Genomic DNA, 16,085 nt, shown 5'->3' on the forward strand with positions numbered 1-16,085 from the left:
ATTTTGGACCAATTATAATGATCGCTTCAAGGGAAGCCTTGGGAGCAATGAAAGGAGCAGAAATTAAACTTACCAATTGAAACAGGAAGCTTGCCTAAGGAGTCTGATGGTACACAAAGTAATGGACGCCACTCACCTAAAGTGGAAGTGGATTTGGAACGGCTGGTGAATCTAAGAGCAGTAACCGGCAGTGAATGGGCCACTCGAATCGTTCTGGTCTTAAAAACAGATGGCAGAATGAGGATTTGTGGTGACTTTAAGGTCAAAGTCAGCCCAGGCCTGAGTGAGGACCAATAACTACTTCCACGCATTGAGGACCTGTTCAGTGGATAGGCTGCGGGTAAGAAATTCTCAAAAATGGATCTGTCCCAGGCTCACTTGCACATGGGTGTCACAAAGGAGTCTCAGCTGCTGCTAAGAATAGTGACACACAGAGGGTTGTCCTGCTACAAGCGAATTCCCTTTGATGTCACATCACATCTAATTCAGAGGGCCATGGATAAAATTTTGAGTGGATTGTCAGGTGTCCAATGTTATTCGGATGATATTTTGGTTACAGGTACTTCTGAAGAGGAGCGTTTGAAAAACCTAGGATAAATCCCAAAAATGTTGTAGGAGCACAACCTATAAGTAAAAGGGGAGAATAATGAGTTTTACGCAGACTTCATCAAGTATCTGGACATTTGATCATAAAGCGGCCTACAAGATGGTGCCTATCATGAAGGCTCCTAGACCAGACAATGTGTCTGAACTGAGATCATTCTTGGAACTTTGTAAATTACTGTGATAAGTTCATGTCTGATCTCTCAACCGTGTTAAAATGCTTGCATTAGTTGCTGGGAAATGGACTCGCGAATGTGAGCAGGCTTACCAGGAGGTGAAGCAAGCCTTAAAAAACAGATCATATGTGTTAATGCATTTATCCATAATATCTTCCACTCACACTATTAGATCAGGTGAAAGATGAGCAGGGATGGTTTGTGACACTTAAAGCCCTGATACATGGGGAGGAATATGGCATTTTAAATGTCTACTGCCCTCTGGTGCATCCCCTCAAATTTTTGATTAGTGCTTTCTCTAAGCTGAATGCTTTCAGAGCATGGCACATTATTATACGGGGGTGGGGGGGGGGGTTAATTTTCTTTTGGATCCAACAGTGAACAGGTTACCTTATGGGCTCCCAAATATTTCTTCCCAAGCCAAGCAGGTGGCTGACTTATGCGAGGAGTTGGAGCTGGTGGATATTTGGAGATGTCTTCACCCTACCGGCAGGGACTTCACCTTTTTTTTCAAACCCACATCACATAAGGATTGATCTCTTTCTGGATCCCTCGGCCCTGCCGGATTTGATTATGGGTTGTAAAATTGGGAATATAGCTATCTCTGATCATGCAATGGTATATTTGGAAGTTAAGGCCAAGACTGAGGGGCTAGGTTTGCAGCACTGGCATCTGGACCCTTTTCTCCTTAAGGATTCCAAATTTGGGGAATACTTTTTGAAGGAGTTTCAGGAATTCTTGACTATCAACTCAGGCTAGTCATCCGTCTATGCTATGGGAGACTGCTAAGGCCTTTGCTAAGGGGATTAGCTATTTCCTATTCGGCTAGCCGTAAACGACAGAAGGAGGAACAGCAACGTCTACTTGAGATGTGGTTGAAAGCCGCCGAGGCAGCACATTTTGTGCGGCCTTCAGTGACTAAGCTACAGCGGATCATGGCCTCCAGGCTGCCTTGAATTCAAACTGACACAAAACACAAAGAAAGAACTTGCTGTTGCTAGATGAAGACTGTTTAAATATGGGCATAGGCTAGGGAAATATTTAGCGTACCTGACGAGGAAAAAGCATGCTCCCCAATCCATTACTGCAATCAGAGACAGCGCTGGGGTCCTTACATACGATGCTAAAAAGATGAATGAGGCTTTTCGGAGCTTTTACTCTGAATTGTATCGGTCTGAAGGGTGTGAGGACGGAAGGGCTAAAATGGAGGCCTTTTTTATGAACCTGGACCTCCCAGGGGTAACCTTGGAACAGGCCTATCTCGTTAATGCCCCCTAGATGGTTCAGGAAATACAAGGGGAAACTGAGCAACTTCAGAGTGGGAAAGCGCCTGGCCCTGATGGTCTTCCGGGTGAGTTTTATAAGGAGTTTATAGGGATTCGGTCAGGGCCGATGTTGGAGATGTACAATCACTCCTATCTGCAAGAATGCCTACCACCATCTTTGAGAGAAGCTAATATTTCCTTACTTCTTAAGAAGGGGAAGGTTCCTTAGGATTGTGCCTCATAAAGGGGCATCTCTGTATTAAATTCAGATTTCATTTTCTGTCCAAGATCCTGGCGCTGAGATTGGAAAAGATGTTGCCCTATATTGTTAAAGAGGACCAGACAGGCTTTATAAGGGGCCATAGGTCCTCTAATGATATTAGAAGGTTGCTGAATATGGGGTTGGTGATTTCCTTAGATGCAGAGAAAGCATTTGACTGGGTGGAATGGCTGTATCTTTTTTATGTCTTAGAATAGTTTGGGTTGGGTGGGGTCTTTGCTAGGTGGGTGGAGGTTTTATATCGCCACCCTCTGGCCACAATCATCACCAATGGGGTGAAGTCTGGGGATTTTAGCATTAGTAGGGATAGTCGGCAAGACTGTCCCCTCTCACCATTGTTGTTTACGTTGGTGATAGAGCCGTCAGAATGTCCATATAACTGCTCCCAAAGTGGGATCGAGGGCACCCAAGATTACACTGTATGCAGATGATATCCTTCTGTTTTTATCGAACTCGATGACCTCCATTCTCCTATTTGATACAATGAATTTGGGGGTATTTCAGGATATAAGATTAACTTTGCAAAATCAGAGGTTATGCCTTTGGGGAACCTTAAGGATGTGCCAGAAGTAGAAGATGGCTCTAAGTTCCCTTTTAAGTGATCATGGACAGGGTTCCAATACCTAGGCATTTTTATTTCCACCAAGTTTGAACTGTTATTTCGGACTAACTTTGCTCACTTGCTCGACAATGTTAGGCGAGATCGCCAGAGATGGGAGGCTCTTCCGATTTCATGGCTGGGCCGAATATCTCTCATTAAGACAAATGTTCTTTCTCGTTTGCTTTATTCCATGCGTATGCTCCCTATAATGTTTCCCAGGTCAATGCTGCGGAAGCTTATGGGACCATCTCAGACTCCTCCCTCCCCTTCCTAGACCTCTCCATTTCTATCTCGGGCGACCGACTCAACACGGACATTTACTATAAATCAGCCGACTCCAACAGTTACCTAGATTACACCTCCTCACACCCAGCCCCCTGTAAAAATGCCATCCCATATTCCCAATTCCTTCGTCTCAGCCGTAGCTGCTCACAGGAGGACCAATTCCAATACCGAACAACCCAGATGGCCTCCTGCTTCAAAGACCGCAATTTCCCCTCAGACATGATTGACGATGCTCTCCACCACATCTCCTCCACTTCCCACACCTCCGCCCTTGAGCCCCACCCCTCCAATCGCCACCAGGACAGAACCCCACTGGTCCTCACCTACCACCCCACCAACCTCCAGATACATCGTATCTTCCTTTGTCATTTCCACCACCTCCAATCAGACCCCACCACCAGGGATATATTTCACACTCCTCCCCTATCAGCATTCCGGAAAGACCACTCCCTCCGCGACTCCCTTGTCAGATCCACACCCCCCACCAACCCAACCTCCACTCCCGGCACCTTCCCCTGCAACCGCAAGAAATGCAAAACGTGCGCCCACACCTCCCCCCTCACTTCCATCCAAGGCCCCAAGGGATCCTTCCATATCCATCACAAATTCACGTGCACCTCCACATGCATCATTTACTGCATCCGCTGCACCTGATGTGGCCTCCTCTACATTGGGGAGACAGGCTGCCTACATGCGGAACGTTTCAGAGAACACCTCTGGGATACCCGCACCAACCAACCCAATCGCCCTGTAGCTGAACACTTTAATTCCCCCTCCCACTCCGCCAAGGACATGCAGGTCCTTGGCCTCCTCCATCGCCAGACCATGGCAACATGACGGCTGGAGGAAGAGCACCTCATCTTCCACTTAGGAACCCTCCAACCACAAGGGATCAATGCAGATTTCTCCAGCTTCCTCATTTCCCCTCCCCCACCTTATCTCAGTCCCAACCCTCGGACTCAGCACCGCCTTCTTGACCTGCAATCTTCTTCCCGACCTCTCCGCCCCCACCCCCTCTCCGGCCTATCACCCTCACCTTAACCTCCTTCCGCCTATCGCATTCCCAATGCCCCTCCCCCAAGTCCATCCTCCCTACCTTTTATCTTAGTCTACTTGGCTCACCTTCCTCATTCCTGAAGAAGGTCTTATGCCCGAAACGTCGATTCTGCTGCTCCTTGGATGCTGCCTGACCTGCTGCACTTTTCCAGCAACACATTTTTCAAGCTTATGGGGTGGTTTGGTTCTTTTGTCTGGCTTCGTGGGCGGCCCCTCATCAAACTTACTAAATTGCAGTTGCCTCAAGGAGGGGGAGGAGTTGATTTCCCAGACATCAGGAGGTATCGATTGAGTTCCCTGCTGTCCTTTGTCTGCGATTGGGTAGGTAACAATCCAAACTCAATATGGCTGGATATCAAGACCTCCCAAGCAAATTGCCCTCTTATTAATGTTGTTCATGGATAAGATGAGGACAGTTATGGACCACTGCCGGAACCCCATTGTCAAAATACAGTCAAGGCACGCAGGGAGATGCATCAGTGAGGGTTGCTCATGCAAGACTGCCACTTATGCCAAAAGTTGGCATGCCAGTGTTCTGACCAGGGATTATGGACTCAGGATTCAAACTATGGGCAGTGAGAGGAGTTTCTAGTTCGGGAGACTTGTTTGAGTTAATATGGATATATATACAATGCTCCCGTTCCTTTTTTTGGGAGCTTTGCACCAAGCATTGCTGTTCTGTATTTTTTTTTGCTTTTCTTTCTTTTTTTTGATCTATTAGTTATTTATTTATTCATTGGTGTTGCTTTGCACAGTGTTAGGGTTTGTATTGTATTATAGGGTAGGTTAGTAGTTAGTAGACGATAGTTGTATTGTAATTTGTTTTTCTTTTTATTATACTGATATTTGTTACTGATTGTATTTTTCAATAATATTATATGTTTGTAAAGTTAAAAAAAATTGCTAATAAATATATTTACAAAAATAAAGCAGCTAATGAACTTGAAAGACTCTATACAGACAGCAAACAAAACTAATGTCATTTACAAAATACCATGCAAGAACTGTAACAAACACTACATTGGACAAACAGGTAGAAAACTAGCCACCAGGATACATGAACACCAACTAGCCACAAAACGACATGACCCTCTCTCACTAGTTTCCTTACATACCGATAAGGAAGGACACCACTTCGACTGGGACAACACACCCATCCTAGGACAAGTCAAAGAGAGACACACACAAGGATTCCTAGAAACATGGCATTTCAACCAGAACTCCATCAACAAACACATTGACTTGGATCCCATTTACCACCCTCGAGAAAAGAACAGGAAATGCCATCACCATAGGAAATAATGTCACCACAGGAAATGACATCACCAACCAAAGGAAATCAAATAGATAGAAAGCAGGAACCACCAGCAGTGCTTCATCCGGAGGCTCACTGAAGACGTTACCTGGTATTGTAATGAAACGTCTGAAAATAAACCTTGCAGTCAGCGAGCAAACCTACATCCAAGACTGCACCAGTTCAAAGTCATGCCATTTGGTATGAAAAATGCTCCAGCCACATTTCAGAGACTGACTAATAAGGTCACAGCCGGAGTACCCAATGGTGTGGTGTACATTGATGACCTGGTGAATTTTAGTTACTCATCGAAGGAGCATTTATTAGGCTTGTTTGGTCGACTTTGGAAGGCAGGATTGGTGGTAAACAAAGCTAAAAGTGAATTTGCCAAAACCGAAGTCACTTTCCTGGGAAATGTTATTGGACATGGACCAATGGCCCCATGGGATGCGAAAACAAAAGTAATTGGGGAATTTCCCACACCGTCAATGAAAAAAGCAGTATGACGGTTCCTGGGATTGAGTGGATTTTACCAAAAATTTGTGCCGTACTTTAGCAGCGTGGCTGCTCCACTCACTGAATTGTTAAAAAAAGGGCAAGAAGTTTCAGTGGACAGTGAACTGTCAAAAGGCATTTGACAGCCCAAAGCTGTGTTACCCACTGCCCCAGTATTAGTCACAGCAGATTACATGAAGCCTTTCAAGGAGGCCATCGATGCCAGTGATGTGGGTGTCAGTGCGGTGCTCCTGCAGGAAGATGACAAGGGTCTAGAGAGATCCATTGGGTATTTTTCCAGATAGTTGAACAATCATCAACAGAAGTACTCAACGGTGGAGAAAGAGACTTTAAGCTTGGTGCTGGCATTACAACATTTCAATCCCTATATTGCCTGCAGTGCATCTGAGACAATCGTATACACTGATCATAACCCTTTGACACTTGTGGAAAAATTTCAGGACAAAAATGCCAGACTGTTTAGATGGAGCGTGTTGTTGCAGCCATTTGGTTTGACAATTATGCATGTGGCAGGTTGCGAAAACGTGATTGCCGATGCGTCATCGAGACTCGAATGAGATACGGAGGTGTTCATTGGCGGGTGTGACGCAGACTGAATTAGCATGTGGTTGTACATGTTTGCATGTTTATAGATAGTATAGAGTATATGTGTGTTTACACTACTAACCGGGTTTTGAAGAGTTTTACAAATGAAGCCATCTTTTGGTATTAATGGTTCATTTTTTTAAGATGGGAGGTGTTTCAAAGCTGGTTCCTTTTTTTGAAAAGCTGTTCCTTTTCTCAAGGATGTCATATCCTGGATTTTTTCAGAGGGGTTATAAATGTGAGGTGATGCACTTAGGCAAGACTAATTCTAAAGCGAATTATACAATGAACAGAAGAGCCTTTGGAAAAGTTGATGGGCAGAGAGTTCTTGGAGTGCTGGTCCATTGTACCCTGAAGGTGGTAGGAGTGTTCAAGAAGGCATATAGTATGCTTGCCTTCATTGAACGGGGTATAGAATATAAGAGCTGGCAGTTCAGGTTAAAATTGTACAAGACATTGGTTTGGCCGCATTTAGAATACTGTGTACAGTTCTGGTCGCCACATTACCAAAAGGATGTGGATGCTTTGGAGAGGGTGCAGAGAAGGTTTATAAGGATGTTGCCTGGTATGGAAGGTACTAGCTATGAAGAGAGGTTTAGTAGGTTAGATTTATTTTCATTAGAAAAAAGGAGATTGAGGGGGGACCTGATTGAGATTTACAAAATCATGAAGGATATAGACAGGGTGGATAGAAACAAGCTTTTTCCTAGAGAGAAGGATTCAATAATGAGAGGTCACATTTTAAAGGTGACAGGTGGAAAGTTTAAGGGGGATATATGCAGCAAGTACTTTACACAGAAGGTGGTAGGTGCCTGGAGCGCGTTGCCAACAGAGATAGTAGAGGCAGGCATGGGAGATTCATTTAAGATGGTTCTGGACAGACACATGAGTTAGTGGGGAGCAGAGGGACACAGATGCTTAGGAAATGGGTGACAGATTTAGACAGTGAATTTGGATCAGCTCAGGCTTGGAGGGTCAAAGGGCCTGTTCCTTGGCTGTAAATTTTCTTTGTCCTTTGTTCTTTGTTCAATGCAACTCCTGCTCCTGGAATTCAAGGAAATCCCCTCCAACACTTAAACTACCACAAAAAAGGAACAACCTGTTTCAGCCAGAAATTTTTTCTGTCCTCCATCTTGGATTACCCAGAATCATGTTGCAGCTGTACAGGACATTGGTTAGGCCAATTTTGGAATATTGCATGCAATTCTGGACTTAGAGCCATAGAGATGTATGAAAACAGACCCTTCAGTCCAACCCGTCTATGCCGACCAGATATCCCAACCCAATCTAGTCCCACCTGCCAGCACCTGGCCCACATCCCTCCAAACCCTTCCTTTTCATATACCCATCCAGATGCCTTTTAAATGTCACAATTGTATTAGCCTCCACCACTTCCTCTGGCAGCTCATTCCATACACTTACCACCCTCTGCGTGAAAAAGTTGCCCCTTAGGTATCCTTTCTAATGGAAAGATGTTGTGAAACTTGAAAGGATTCAGAAAATATTTACAAGGATGTTGCCAGGGTTGGAGGATTTGAATTATAGGGCAAGGTTGAATAGGCTGGGGATGCTTTCCCTGGAGCATTGGAGGCTGAGGGGTGACCTTATAGAGGTTTACAAAATCATGAGGGGCATAGATAGTATAAATAGACAAAATCTTTTCCCTGGGGTCGGGGAGTCCAGAACTAGAGGGCATAGGTTTAAGGTGAGAGAGGAAAATATAAAACAGACCTAAGGGGCAACTTTTTCACGCAGAAGTTGATATGTGTATGGAATGACCTACTAGAGGAAGTGGTGGAGGCTAGTACAATTGCAACATTTAAGAGGCACCTGGATGGGTATATGAGTCACAGATGTGAACCTTTAAAAACTTACCTCGAGTGCGGGAGTCCTCCATTTCTGTTTCTCAGCAGCTTGAAGGGCGTGAGCTTGGACCAGGCTTGTGCTGGGAGCAGTGAGTCACTGATTTGAGCTTTTATATTTGAAATCAGAGAGCAGAGGCTTCTATGAAGGAGGGACCTTTTATTTCCATCAAGCTACATAAGTCAATGTTTTCTAAACCCAAGGCCCTACCTTTGTAGGGCCTCCCAACTCCTCTAACATTAAAGACCAGGGACACATCAGGTAAGCATCTCTTCTTTTTTACTTTCTGATAAGGGGACTAACAGGGATGGCAGTGCAGAGAGAGCAATGTTCCTCCTGCATGATGTTTGAAGTGAGGGACACCATTAGTGCCCCATCCAAATACATCTGCAGGAAACGCACCCAACTCTCACTCCTCCAAGACCATGTTAGGGAATTGGGGCAAGATGAACTTCGGATCATTCGGGAGGCAGTCTGTGATAGATAGGAATCACAAGGAAGTAGTTATTTCTAGGCACGAGAAAAGCTGGGTGACTGTTCGAAGGGTGAACAAGCAGTCAGTGGAGGGATCACCTGTGGTCGTTCCCCTGAAAAACATGTATACCGCTTTGGATACTGTTGGGGGGGACAACTTACCATGGGCAAGCAGTGGGGCGCAGGTCTCTGGCACAGAGTCTGTCCCTGTTGCACAGAAGGGAAGGAGGGAAAGGAGGAGAGTGTTAGTCATTGGGGACTCAATAGTTAGAGGGTCAGATAGAAGGTTTGTTGGGAATGAATGAGACTCGTGGTTAGTGTGTTACCTCCCAGGTGCCAAGGTCCGTGATATCTCAGACCGTGTCTTTGGGGTCCTGAAGGGAGAGGGTGACCGGCCTCAAATCGTGGTCCGTGTAGGTACCAACAACATAGGTAGAAAGAGGGTTAGGGATGTAAGGCAGGATTTCAGGGAGTTAGGGTGGAAGCTGAGAGCTAGAACAAACAGAGTTGTTATCTCTGGATTGTTACCCATGTCACGTGATAGTGAGGCAAGGAATAGGGAGAGATATCAGCTATGTACGTGGCTATAAGGATGGTGCAGGAGGGAGGTTCTCAGGTACTTGGATAATTGAGGCTCATTCTGGGGAAGGTGGGACCTGTACAAACAGGACGGTCTTCACTTGAACCAGAGGGGTACTAATATCCTGGGTGGGAAATTTGCGCTGGTGCTATTCGGGTGGGTTTAAACTAGCTCAGCAGGGGGACGGGAACCTGACGTGTAGTTGCAGTGCACAGGAGGATGAGAGTAGAGGCAGCATGGACAGGATTTCAGGGTCATTGGAATGTGCTGACAATCAGCAAGCTGGTTTGAAGTGTGTCTACTTCAACGCCAGAAGTATCTGAAATAAGGTAGGTGAGCTTGCAGCATGGATAGGTACCTGGGACTTCGACGTTGTGGCCATTTTGGAGGCATGGATAGAGCAGGGTGAGGAATGGTTGTTGCAGGTTCCAGGATTTAGATCTTTCATTAAGAACGGGCAAGGCGGTAAAAGACGGGGAGGTGTGGCCTTGTTAGTCAAGGATAGTATAATGGTGGCTGAAAGAACTTTTGATGAGGACTCATCTACTGAGGTAATGTGGGCTAAAGTTAGAAACAGGAGAGGAGAGGTCACATTGCTTGGAGTTTTTTATAGGCCTCCACAAAATTCCAGGGAGGTGGGAGAGAGAATTAGCAAAATTATACTGGGTAGGAGTGAAAGGTACAGGGTGGTCATTATGGAGGACTTTAACTTCCCCAACACTGACTGGAAATGCTATAACTCTAGTATATCAGATAGATCAATTTTTGTCCAATGTGTACAGGAGGGTTTCCTGACATAGTATGTCAAAGGGCCAACAAGAGGGAGGCCACACTGGATCTGGTGCTTGGTAATGAACCAGGCCAGGTGTTTGATTTAGTTGTAGGTGAGCACTTTGGAGAGAGGGACCATAATTCAGTTACATTTAGTTTAGCGATGGAAAGGGATAGGTACATGCCACAAGTCAAGAGTTATCGATGGGGCAAGGGCACTTACAATGCGATTAGGCAAGAATTAGGATGCATAGAATGGGGAAGCAAAATGCAGGGGATGCAGACGATGGAAATGTGGATCTGGTTTAAGGAACAGTTTTGTGTGTCCTTGATAGGTATGTCCCTGTCAGGCAATGAGGAAGTGATAAGGTAAGGGAACTGTGGTTTGTTACAGAAATTGCATCTCTTGTTAAGTGAAGAAGGAGGCTTACGTGTTGATGAGACAAGATGGTTCAGATGAGGTGATGGAGAGTTACAGATCAGCTAGGAAGGATTTAAAGAGACAGTTAAGAAGAGCAAAGAGAGGCCACGAGCAGTCTTTAGCAACTAGAATAAAAGAGAACCCTAAAGCTTTCTATAGGTATATGAAGAATAAAAGGATGACTAAGGTAGGATTAAGCCAGTCAAAGACAGATGTGGGAAGTTGAGTGTGGACCCTGTGGAGATCAGAGAGGTGCTAAATGAACATTTCTCATTGGTTTTCACTCAAGAAAAGGAGAATATGGTAGAGGAGAAGAAAGAGATATGACATGTTAGACTAGAAAGGATCGAGGTTAGTTATAAAGAGATGTCATCAGTTCTAGAAGGAGTGAAAGTAGACAAGTCCCCTGGGCCGGATGGGATTTTCCCGAGGATTCTCTGGGAAGCTAGGGAGAAGATAGCAGAGCCTTTGGCTTTGATACTTGAGTCATTATCTACAGGTTTAGGACTGGAGGATTTCAAATGCTGTGCCCTTGTTCAAGAAAGGCAGTAGAGATGACCCAGGTAATTATAGACCAGTGAGCCTTACTTCTGTTGGAGGAAAGGTTTTGGGAAGGATTATAAGAGATAGGATTTATAATCATCTAGGAAGGGCTGGAGGAACAATACTATGCAGGAGGACACTTCCTTGGCCGCACCCTGATCAGAGACTGTGTGCTACATGACGAGGTCTGTTCTGCCAACAGAACAATGTGAACTGGAAATTGCCTGAACTGTACAATTATCTGGGTCTGGAAATGATCAATTCCATAAATAATCGATGTTTAATTGCAAGCAAATTTGAATTTACATTTCCTTTAGCTTCCTGAGATTTGAATCCACACCCTCACAATAGCAGCCTGAATTTCTGGTGTACTAATCTAACATTACCACTATGCTACCACTCTTCCAATATCACCACATAAAACCAAACCTATAGTTTCTATACGTCAGCAATTAGATTTGATCAATTCATGTCCTGATTTAATTGGTCCAAAGGGACATGGGGGAGGATATTTAACAGTTCACCCTTCCTTGGAGTTTAATCACTTTCAAGACTTAAGAGTCATTTTAGGTGTGTTCAATTCATTTGCAAGGGTTTTATAACCCTTTGATCTTTTCTTTATAAATTCTGTGTCTCAGGTCTCCCTCTCTCAGTAGCACCTAATGAAGGAACAGCGTTCCAAAAATTAATGTTTTCAAACAAACCCTTTGGACTATAACCTCGCGTTGTGTGATTTTTCACCTTGCCATAGAGGGCAGCAGTGTCTGCAGTCAGACTTAAGTTTCAGTTTCATTTCACCAAAAACACAACTCAGCTGATTGTGAAGCACAGATTCAATTTCCCGTGAGATTAGATTATTTGTTCAGTTGTATAGTATATCATTCCAGGTCGACAGTACAATAGTTGCAGCACACACGCAGTGGTATTCCTGACAGCACACATCTTAGCAACTTTCTTTCCACAGACTGAGATATTCGTTTAAATTTCTGATGTGGCTTCGGCATCAGAGCTCAAAGTTGAATTGCTTGAGCTCCTCTCATTGAGAACAGTAACGACGTCTTCATAATATTACACATTGGCCGGTTTAGTTCAACATATCCGTTTCTGTCTGTCAGACCAATACAGCAGGTATGTAGTTCTTAACACTTGACTGAATTGTTTATCTTACTGTAGATTCAAAATCACTTCAATTTCAAACATCACTTTGTTGCCTCAATTCTGTAAGAACCATTTTCCAAATATAAATGCTGATGTTTTCTTGTCATATTTTTTGTATTTAGCAACATTTTTTTAATACCTGGCACATGCATTTCTAACTAAGTTTGAATTTGAACAAGATTTGTTTTGGTTCATTTTGTTGCTGTTGAATTCTTTACTGTGAGATACTGGTCAGGCCAGTTCCTCTGAGGGCTGTACCTTCTTTGGAGTTTGTTTTTAACAATGGCTTGTATTCTTTCCTATTGATGGGGAAGATTAAAAAATTGCAAATTCTTTAACAGGAAGTTGATGCATATTAATGGACAACAGGCCGATGAATGAACAGGATATTCTGGGTAAAGAATTCAGAGTTTTTCATGAAGTCAGACTTAGGAAGGGTAGACCATGGGAATCATTTTGGAATTGTCAAATCAAGAGGTAATAAATCAGTGACAATTTCAGCAGCAGATGTGCTGAGAAAGGGTGTTGGCATTATTACAGAGGTGAAAATAAAGCGATACAGACAAGGTGGCATGGTGGCTCAGTGGTTAGCACTGTTGCTTCACAGCACCAGGGACCCAGGTTTCATTCCAGCCTTGGGCGACTGTCTGTGTGAAGTTTGTATGTCCTCCCCGTGTCTGTGTGGATTTCCTCCAGATCCTCTGCTTTCCTCTCACTGTGCTAAATTGCCCATGGTATTCAGAGATGTGTAGGTTAGATGCATTAGTTGGGGGAAATGTAAAGTAATAGGGTAGGGGAATGGGCCTGGTTGGGTTACTCTTTGGAGGGTTGGCGTGGACTTGTTGGGCCAAATGGCCTGTTTCCACACTGTAGGGATGCTATGATGAAAATTTACACTGAAGTGGTGAACAGTCTGATTCTGACACAGATGCTTCCCAGGGAAAGGGATGAAGACAGCATGTGGCAGTAGAGATTGTGCTTTCACACTGGTTAGTCTCTAGAACATAGAACATAGAACATAGAAAAATACAGCGCAGTACAGGCCCTTCGGCCCTCGATGTTGCGCCGATCCAAGCCCGCCTAACCTACACTAACCCACTATCCTCCATATGCCTATCCAACGCTCGTTTAAATGCCCATAAAGAGGGACAGTCCACCACTGCTACTGGCAGGGCATTCCATGAACTCACGACTCGCTGAGTAAAGAATCTACCCCTAACATCTGTCATGTACCTACCACCCCTTAATTTAAAGCTATGCCCCCTCGTAATAGCTGACTCCATACGTGGAAAAAGGTTCTCATGGTCAACCCTATCTAAACCCATAATCATCTTGTACACCTCTATCAAATCTCCCCTAAACCTTCTTTTCACCAATGAAAACAGCCCCAAGTGCCTCAGCCTTTCCTCATACGATCTTCCTACCATACCAGGCAACATCCTGGTAAACCTCCTCTGCACCCGTTCCAGTGCCTCCACATCCTTCCTATAGTATGGCGACCAAAACTGCACACAATACTCCAGATGCGGCCGCACCAGAGTCTTATACAACTGCAACATGACCTCAAGACTCTGGAACTCAATTCCTCTACGAATAAAAGCCAGTACGCCATATGCCTTCTTCACAGCACTATTTACCTGGGTGGCAACTTTCAGAGATCTGTGTACATGGACACCAAGATCCCTCTGCTCATCCACACTACCAAGTATCTGACCATTAGCCCAGTACCCCATCTTCTTGTTACTCTTACCAAAGTGAATCACTTCACGCTTACCTACATTGAACTCCATTTGCCACCTTTCTGCCCAGCTTTGCAGCTTATCTATAATCCCGCTGTAATCTGCCACATCCTTCCTCACTGTCAACAACTCCACCGACTTTCGTATCATCCGCAAACTTGCTCACCCAGCCTTCTAGCCCCTCCTCCAGGTCATTTATAAAAATGACAAACAGCAATGGTCCCAAAACAGATCCTTGCGGAACACCGCTAGTAACTGCACTCCAAGATGAACCTTTACCATCAACTACTACCCTCTGTCTCCTTCCAGCCAGCCAATTCCTAATCCAAACCTCCAACTCCCCCTCAATTACATACCTCCGTATTTTTTGCAGTAGCCTACCATGGGGAACCTTATCAAACACCTTACTAAAATCCATATACACCACATCTACCGCTTTACCCTCGTCCACCTCCTTAGTCACCTTCTCAAAGAATTCAATAAGGTTTGTGAGGCACGACCTGCCCTTCACAAAACCATGCTGACTATCCTTGATCACATTATTCCTATCCAGATGTTCATAAATCCTATCCCTTACAATTCTCTGTAAGACTTTGCCCACAACAGAAGTGAGACTCACCGACCTATAGTTACTAGGGTTATCCCTACTCCCCTTCTTGAACAAGGGAACCATATTGGAGTACTGACCTGTTCTGAGTTCCACGTCTAAGGATACACTGGCTTGGATATACTTGGGGCGGGGTTGCTGTGTAATGTCCCTACTTCTGAGCCAGGAGACCCGTGTTCAAGTTTCATTTGATTAGATTAGATTAGATTACTTACAGTGTGGAAACAGGCCCTTCGGCCCAACAAGTCCACACCAACCCGCCAAAGCGCAACCCACCCATATCCCTACATTTACCCCTTACCTAACACTACGGGCAATTTAGCATGGCCAATTCACCTGACCTGCACATTTTTTTTTGGACTGTGGGAGGAAACCGGAGCACCCGGAGGATCTGCTCTAGATGTATGTCACAGCATCTGTAAGCAGGTTGATTACAAAACAAAATTATACTGGCCGGGTGGGGGAGTTCATTATAGATTGATTGAAATGATTCCTGGACACCAAGTATTTACATTTCCAGGAGAGATGATATAATCTCAAGTTGTATTCCTAAAAATTTAAAATGTTAAGGTGTGATTTGATCCAACTTTTCACATTATATGGGAAAAGCAAGTGCAGATAGAGAGAAACTTTCCAGATCTGAAGAAGAGTCCTACTAGACTCAAAATATTAGTTCTGTGTTTCTCTCTGCAAATGCTGCAAGACCTGCTATGTTTCTCCAGCATTCATTGCATTTGTTAGAGAGGCACTATTTACTTCTGCTGGCTAGTGAGTAGAAGACAAGGGGGACTAGTCGAGAAATTGGGTTGAAGTCTTTCAGGAACTAAGTTAGAAAACACTGCCCAAGTGGTAAAAGTTTTGAGTGATCTTCTTGGAACAGCAGCTTCATATAACTTCATTTGTTAAACCTGATATTGAAAGGCTTTTGTTCAGAAAGTGTATTGAGGGATGTGGAACATGGAGGTATGTGACAGTTCAGTCATGATTCAAACAAATGTTAGAAAAGGCTTCCTGAGATAAGTGGATGCCTCACATTCCAAGTAAGTCATGTTCTTCCAGTTCATAGATGTGAGAAATCTAGGTGTACTAGGCATGATCTATGCTGCGCGGGCCGCATGATGTTGGGATTCGATTTAGGGTCAGGATTCGTTGACATAAAGTGGGTTGATGTCAACCCCTTCTCTGTTTCGTCGAGCTTGGGACTGGGTGAGAAATTGTGAGGGGGGGGGGATGGGCAATCACATTTATTTCACATGGCCCCTGTCGAA

At 44.5% G+C, this 16,085-nt stretch overlaps 1 protein-coding gene across 2 annotated transcripts in view; it reads left to right on the forward strand.

Annotated features, from left to right (window-relative positions):
* The first annotated feature begins 12,171 nt into the window (after positions 1-12,171).
* LOC132821185 (interferon-induced GTP-binding protein Mx3-like) overlaps positions 12,172-16,085 on the forward strand; it is a 40,126-nt gene continuing 36,212 nt past the window's right edge. For both annotated transcript variants that reach the window (XM_060833825.1, XM_060833826.1), the window contains exon 1: positions 12,172-12,441. The gene's annotated coding sequence lies outside the window, so the exon portion shown is untranslated. The remainder of the gene's footprint in view (positions 12,442-16,085) is intronic.

Source organism: Hemiscyllium ocellatum, chromosome 12 (assembly GCF_020745735.1).
Source record: "Hemiscyllium ocellatum isolate sHemOce1 chromosome 12, sHemOce1.pat.X.cur, whole genome shotgun sequence".
Classification (NCBI taxonomy): Eukaryota; Metazoa; Chordata; class Chondrichthyes; order Orectolobiformes; family Hemiscylliidae; genus Hemiscyllium; species Hemiscyllium ocellatum.